Raw genomic sequence first — 7,500 nt, forward strand, 5'->3', positions numbered from 1 at the left:
GAGCGCCCCATCGATCGGAAGGAGGAGCGGGGCCTCGCTCCCGGCGGCCGTCCCCGCGGACGTGCGCCGAGCCTCCCTCGAGAGCCCCCTCTCCGGAGGATCGGGCCCGAGACGACACCCCGAACCGCCGCAGACGTCCCCGCAGACGTCCGCCCGGGTCCCTCGTCCGAGTCCCCGGGAAGGGCCTTCACACGACGGTCGGTCTCTCTCACGTGTACGTCTCTAAAGGCTGGAGCCAGACAAGCCTTCTCTTACTATTCTCCCGGTACCTGTCGTAACCTTATACGTGAAAAGTCCCCCAGCGGCAACAGGCGGGAACGACTCACAAAAGCGGCCGACCGCCTGGAACTCTAGGTCGGCTGCACGGGTCAAATTCAACCCCATTCGGACTTCCAGAGCTCAGCCGGCCACCAGGTCAACCTCGCTGAAAGCGCCAGAGGTTGACCTGGTGTCCGGGGACCGAATCGGACACCAGGTCAACCTCCGCTAAAGCGGCCGGGGTTGACCTGTTGTCCCTGCCGGACTTAGAAAATTTTTCTCTCCAGCCCGGGACCGGGGTTGACCTGTTGTCCCTGCCGGACTTAGAAATTTTTTCTCTCCCGCCTGGGACCGGGGTTGACCTGTTGTCCCTGCCGGACTTAGAAATTTTTTCTCTCCCGCCTGGGACCGGGGTTGACCTGTTGTCCCTGCCGGACTTAGAAATTTTTTCTCTCCAGCCTGGGACCGGGGTTGACCTGTTGTCCCTGCCGGACTTAGAAAATTTTTCTCTGCCGCCTGGGACCGGGGTTGACCTGTTGTCCCTGCCGGACTTAGAAAATTTTTCTCTGCCGCCTGGGACCGGGGTTGACCTGTTGTCCCTGCCGGACTTAGAAAATTTTTCTCTGCCGCCTGGGACCGGGGTTGACCTGTTGTCCCTGCCGGACTTAGAAAATTTTTCTCTCCCGCCTGGGACCGGGGTTGACCTGTTGTCCCTGCCGGACTTAGAAAATTTTTCTCTCCCGCCTGGGACCGGGGTTGACCTGTTGTCCCTGCCGGACTTAGAAATTTTTTCTCTGCCGCCTGGGACCGGGGTTGACCTGTTGTCCCTGCCGGACTTAGAAATTTTTTCTCTCCAGCCTGGGACCGGGGTTGACCTGTTGTCCCTGCCGGACTTAGAAATTTTTTCTCTCCCGCCCGGTACCGGGGTTGACCTGTTGTCCCTGCCGGACTTAGAAATTTTTTCTCTGCCGCCTGGGACCGGGGTTGACCTGTTGTCCCTGCCGGACTTAGAAAATTTTTCTCTCCCGCCTGGGACCGGGGTTGACCTGTTGTCCCTGCCGGACTTAGAAATTTTTTCTCTGCCGCCTGGGACCGGGGTTGACCTGTTGTCCCTGCCGGACTTAGAAAATTTTTCTCTCCCGCCTGGGACCGGGGTTGACCTGCTGTCCCTGCCGGACTTGGAAAATTTTTCTCTCCAGCCTGGGACCGGGGTTGACCTGTTGTCCCTGCCGGACTTAGAAATTTTTTCTCTCCCCGCCTGGGACCGGGGTTGACCTGCTGTCCCTGCCGGACTTGGAGCCCTAGGAGGGAATCGGCCACCAGGTCAACCTCCGCTGAAAGCGGCCACGGTTTACCTGGTGCCCGGGGAGCGAATCGGACACCAGGTCAACCTCTGCTAAAGCGACCGAGGTTGACCTGGTGCCCGGGGAGCGAATCTGACACCAGGTCAACCTCTGCTAAAGCGCCAGAGGTTGACCTGGTGCCCGGGGAGCGAATCGGACACCAGGTCAACCTCTGCTAAAGCGGCCGGGGTTGACCTGCTGTCCCTGCCGGACTTAGAAAATTTTTCTCTCCAGCCTGGGACCGGGGTTGACCTGTTGTCCCTGCCGGACTTAGAAAATTTTTCTCTCCCGCCTGGGACCGGGGTTGACCTGTTGTCCCTGCCGGACTTGGAGCCCGAGGAGGGGATCGGCCACCAGGTAAACCTCCGCTGAAAGCGGCCACGGTTTACCTGGTGCCCGGGGAGCGAATCGGACACCAGGTCAACCTCAGCTGAAGCGGCCGGGGTTGACCTGCTGTCCCTGCCGGACTTGGAAAATTTTTCTCTCCAGCCTGGGACCGGGGTTGACCTGTTGTCCCTGCCGGACTTAGAAATTTTTTCTCTCCCCGCCTGGGACCGGGGTTGACCTGCTGTCCCTGCCGGACTTGGAGCCCGAGGAGGGAATCGGCCACCAGGTCAACCTCCGCTGAAAGCGGCCACGGTTTACCTGGTGCCCGGGGAGCGAATCGGACACCAGGTCAACCTCTGCTAAAGCGACCGAGGTTGACCTGGTGCCCGGGGAGCGAATCTGACACCAGGTCAACCTCTGCTAAAGCGCCAGAGGTTGACCTGGTGCCCGGGGAGCGAATCGGACACCAGGTCAACCTCTGCTAAAGCGGCCGGGGTTGACCTGCTGTCCCTGCCGGACTTAGAAAATTTTTCTCTCCAGCCTGGGACCGGGGTTGACCTGTTGTCCCTGCCGGACTTAGAAAATTTTTCTCTGCCGCCTGGGACCGGGGTTGACCTGTTGTCCCTGCCGGACTTAGAAAATTTTTCTCTGCCGCCTGGGACCGGGGTTGACCTGTTGTCCCTGCCGGACTTAGAAAATTTTTCTCTCCCGCCTGGGACCGGGGTTGACCTGTTGTCCCTGCCGGACTTAGAAAATTTTTCTCTCCCGCCTGGGACCGGGGTTGACCTGTTGTCCCTGCCGGACTTAGAAATTTTTTCTCTGCCGCCTGGGACCGGGGTTGACCTGTTGTCCCTGCCGGACTTAGAAATTTTTTCTCTCCAGCCTGGGACCGGGGTTGACCTGTTGTCCCTGCCGGACTTAGAAATTTTTTCTCTCCCGCCCGGTACCGGGGTTGACCTGTTGTCCCTGCCGGACTTAGAAATTTTTTCTCTGCCGCCTGGGACCGGGGTTGACCTGTTGTCCCTGCCGGACTTAGAAAATTTTTCTCTCCCGCCTGGGACCGGGGTTGACCTGTTGTCCCTGCCGGACTTAGAAATTTTTTCTCTGCCGCCTGGGACCGGGGTTGACCTGTTGTCCCTGCCGGACTTAGAAAATTTTTCTCTCCCGCCTGGGACCGGGGTTGACCTGCTGTCCCTGCCGGACTTGGAAAATTTTTCTCTCCAGCCTGGGACCGGGGTTGACCTGTTGTCCCTGCCGGACTTAGAAATTTTTTCTCTCCCCGCCTGGGACCGGGGTTGACCTGCTGTCCCTGCCGGACTTGGAGCCCTAGGAGGGAATCGGCCACCAGGTCAACCTCCGCTGAAAGCGGCCACGGTTTACCTGGTGCCCGGGGAGCGAATCGGACACCAGGTCAACCTCTGCTAAAGCGACCGAGGTTGACCTGGTGCCCGGGGAGCGAATCTGACACCAGGTCAACCTCTGCTAAAGCGCCAGAGGTTGACCTGGTGCCCGGGGAGCGAATCGGACACCAGGTCAACCTCTGCTAAAGCGGCCGGGGTTGACCTGCTGTCCCTGCCGGACTTAGAAAATTTTTCTCTCCAGCCTGGGACCGGGGTTGACCTGTTGTCCCTGCCGGACTTAGAAAATTTTTCTCTCCCGCCTGGGACCGGGGTTGACCTGTTGTCCCTGCCGGACTTGGAGCCCGAGGAGGGGATCGGCCACCAGGTAAACCTCCGCTGAAAGCGGCCACGGTTTACCTGGTGCCCGGGGAGCGAATCGGACACCAGGTCAACCTCAGCTGAAGCGGCCGGGGTTGACCTGCTGTCCCTGCCGGACTTGGAAAATTTTTCTCTCCAGCCTGGGACCGGGGTTGACCTGTTGTCCCTGCCGGACTTAGAAATTTTTTCTCTCCCCGCCTGGGACCGGGGTTGACCTGCTGTCCCTGCCGGACTTGGAGCCCGAGGAGGGAATCGGCCACCAGGTCAACCTCCGCTGAAAGCGGCCACGGTTTACCTGGTGCCCGGGGAGCGAATCGGACACCAGGTCAACCTCTGCTAAAGCGACCGAGGTTGACCTGGTGCCCGGGGAGCGAATCTGACACCAGGTCAACCTCTGCTAAAGCGCCAGAGGTTGACCTGGTGCCCGGGGAGCGAATCGGACACCAGGTCAACCTCTGCTAAAGCGGCCGGGGTTGACCTGCTGTCCCTGCCGGACTTAGAAAATTTTTCTCTCCAGCCTGGGACCGGGGTTGACCTGCTGTCCCTGCCGGACTTAGAAAATTTTTCTCTGCCGCCTGGGACCGGGGTTGACCTGTTCTCCCTGCCGGACTTAGAAAATTTTTCTCTCCAGCCTGGGACCGGGGTTGACCTGTTGTCCCTGCCGGACTTAGAAAATTTTTCTCTCCCGCCTGGGACCGGGGTTGACCTGTTGTCCCTGCCGGACTTGGAGCCCGAGGAGGGGATCGGCCACCAGGTCAACCTCCGCTGAAAGCGGCCACGGTTTACCTGGTGCCCGGGGAGCGAATCGGACACCAGGTCAACCTCTGCTAAAGCGGCCGGGGTTGACCTGCTGTCCCTGCCGGACTTGGAGCCCGAGGAGGGGATCGGCCACCAGGTCAACCTCCGCTGAAAGCGGCCACGGTTTACCTGGTGCCCGGGGAGCGAATCGGACACCAGGTCAACCTCTGCTAAAGCGGCCGGGGTTGACCTGCTGTCCCTGCCGGACTTGGAGCCCGAGGAGGGGATCGGCCACCAGGTCAACCTCCGCTGAAAGCGGCCACGGTTTACCTGGTGCCCGGGGACCGAATCGGACACCAGGTCAACCTCCGCTGAAGCGGCCGGGGTTGACCTGCTGTCCCTGCCGGACTTAGAAAATTTTTCTCTCCCCGCCTGGGACCGGGGTTGACCTGTTGTCCCTGCCGGACTTAGAAATTTTTTCTCTGCCGCCTGGGACCGGGGTTGACCTGTTGTCCCTGCCGGACTTAGAAATTTTTTCTCTCCAGCCTGGGACCGGGGTTGACCTGTTGTCCCTGCCGGACTTAGAAATTTTTTCTCTCCCGCCCGGTACCGGGGTTGACCTGTTGTCCCTGCCGGACTTAGAAATTTTTTCTCTGCCGCCTGGGACCGGGGTTGACCTGTTGTCCCTGCCGGACTTAGAAAATTTTTCTCTCCCGCCTGGGACCGGGGTTGACCTGTTGTCCCTGCCGGACTTAGAAATTTTTTCTCTGCCGCCTGGGACCGGGGTTGACCTGTTGTCCCTGCCGGACTTAGAAAATTTTTCTCTCCCGCCTGGGACCGGGGTTGACCTGTTGTCCCTGCCGGACTTAGAAATTTTTTCTCTGCCGCCTGGGACCGGGGTTGACCTGTTGTCCCTGCCGGACTTAGAAATTTTTTCTCTCCAGCCTGGGACCGGGGTTGACCTGTTGTCCCTGCCGGACTTAGAAATTTTTTCTCTCCCGCCCGGTACCGGGGTTGACCTGTTGTCCCTGCCGGACTTAGAAATTTTTTCTCTGCCGCCTGGGACCGGGGTTGACCTGCTGTCCCTGCCGGACTTAGAAAATTTTTCTCTCCAGCCTGGGACCGGGGTTGACCTGCTGTCCCTGCCGGACTTAGAAAATTTTTCTCTCCCCGCCCGGAACCGGGGTTGACCTGTTGTCCCTGCCGGACTTGGAGCCCGAGGAGGGGATCGGCCACCAGGTCAACCTCCGCTGAAAGCGGCCACGGTTTACCTGGTGCCCGGGGAGCGAATCGGACACCAGGTCAACCTCCGCTAAAGCGCCCGAGGTTGACCTGGTGCCCGGGGAGCGAATCGGACACCAGGTCAACCTCTGCTACGGCGGCCGGGGTTGACCTGCTGTCCCTGCCGGACTTGGAAAATTTCTCTCCCCGCCTCGGACCGGGGTTGACCTGCTGTCCCTACCGGACTTAGAACATTTTTCTCTCCCCGCCCCGGCCCGGGGGTTAACCTCGGGGCGCACAGCTTCCCGGGTCTGACGTGCACGTCCTGTCACCTCCCGGGCCCGGCGTCCTCGTCCTCCCTTCCCCTTGGGCCGGCTCGGAGGAAGTTTTCCCTCGGCCCGGCCTCCGGGTTAATTGTTTGGGCCCGGCTGACTGAGGCCAGGCTGCTGACGCTAAAGCCCGGGGAGGCGGGGGCCTACGGCCATACCGGACCGAATGCCCCCGATCTCGTCCGATCTCGGAAGGTAAACCGTCCCGGGCCTGGCTAGTACCTGGATGGGTGACCGCCTGGGAATCCCAGGTGCCGTAGGCAGCTTTTGGCCCCAGCGGGGGTAGAGCGGGGCGTGTGTCTGCCGTGCGGGAGCAGGGAAGCCGTGAGGCCAAGGCGGCGCGACGGTCCTGGGGGGCGCTGAGGCCTTTCCCTCTGCCTGCCTGCGTGTCGGGGGCGGGGGGGCGGGCGAGGAAGCTAAGGCCCTCACCCGGTGCGGTGCGATGGCTTGGGTCGGGTCGGGGAGAGGGAAGAAAGCGTGTGTGGAGCGTTGGTGGGGCAGGTGTGTGTGTGGGAGTGCTGGGTTGGGCAGGCCGTTGAGGCGGTGGCGGTGGTGGTGTTTTTGGTGGGAGTGAGTTGGGGTCAGGTGGGTGTGGGGTCCCCCCCGGGGGGTGGATGGTCTGAGGGTTAAGGCTTGGAACGTGCGTCTTGGGGGACCGTGGGTGGAGGTTGTTGAGAGCGGGGAAGGCCCTGGGTCCCGGTTGTGGACTATTAAGCCCGGTGGAGGGGGACCGTGGGTGGAGGTTGTTGAGAGCGGGGAAGGCCCTGGGTCTCGGTTGTGGACTATTAAGCCCGGTGGAGGGGGACCGTGGGTGGAGGTTGTTGAGAGCGGGGAAGGCCCTGGGTCCCGGTTGTGGACTATTAAGCCCGGTGGAGGGGGACCGTGGGTGGAGGTTGTTGAGAGCGGGGAAGGCCCTGGGTCCCGGTTGTGGACTATTAAGCCCGGTGGAGGGGGACCGTGGGTGGAGGTTGTTGAGAGCGGGGAAGGCCCTGGGTCCCGGTTGTGGACTATTAAGCCCGGTGGAGGGGGACCGTGGGTGGAGGTTGTTGAGAGCGGGGAAGGCCCTGGGTCTCGGTTGTGGACTATTAAGCCCGGTGGAGGTGTTGCGTACGGTGGATGTAAGGGGGAGGGCGTATGAAGTGACCGAGGAGTGGGCAAGGAAACGGGGGGAAAAATTTGGAGGCGAAGGCGGCCGAAAAAGGGTGCGGTTGACCTGGTGCCCGGGGAGCGAATGGGCCACCAGGTCAACCCCCGCTGAAAGCAGCGGAGGTTGACCTGGTGCCCGGGGAGCGAATCGGCCACCAGGTCAACCCCCGCTGAAAGCAGCGGAGGTTGACCTGGTGCCCGGGGAGGGAATCGGCCACCAGGTCAACCCCCGCTGAAAGCACGGGAGGTTGACCTGGTGCCCGGGGAGGGAATCGGCCACCAGGTCAACCCCCGCTGAAAGCAGCGGAGGTTGACCTGGTGCCCGGGGAGGGAATCGGCCACCAGGTCAACCCCCGCTGAAAGCAGCGGAGGTTGACCTGGTGCCCGGGGAGCGAATGGGCCACCAGGTCAACCCCCGCT

At 61.4% G+C, this 7,500-nt stretch overlaps 1 non-coding gene across 1 annotated transcript; it reads left to right on the forward strand.

Moving 5' to 3' along the window:
- Positions 1 to 6,078: 6,078 nt before the first annotated feature.
- Positions 6,079 to 6,197, forward strand: LOC142006718 (5S ribosomal RNA). The gene has a single exon (XR_012643762.1). It is a non-coding gene; the product is annotated as a 5S ribosomal RNA (ribosomal RNA).
- Positions 6,198 to 7,500: the final 1,303 nt, after the last annotated feature.

Source organism: Carettochelys insculpta, unplaced genomic scaffold (assembly GCF_033958435.1).
Source record: "Carettochelys insculpta isolate YL-2023 unplaced genomic scaffold, ASM3395843v1 scaffold_0116, whole genome shotgun sequence".
NCBI classification, from domain to species: domain Eukaryota; kingdom Metazoa; phylum Chordata; order Testudines; family Carettochelyidae; genus Carettochelys; species Carettochelys insculpta.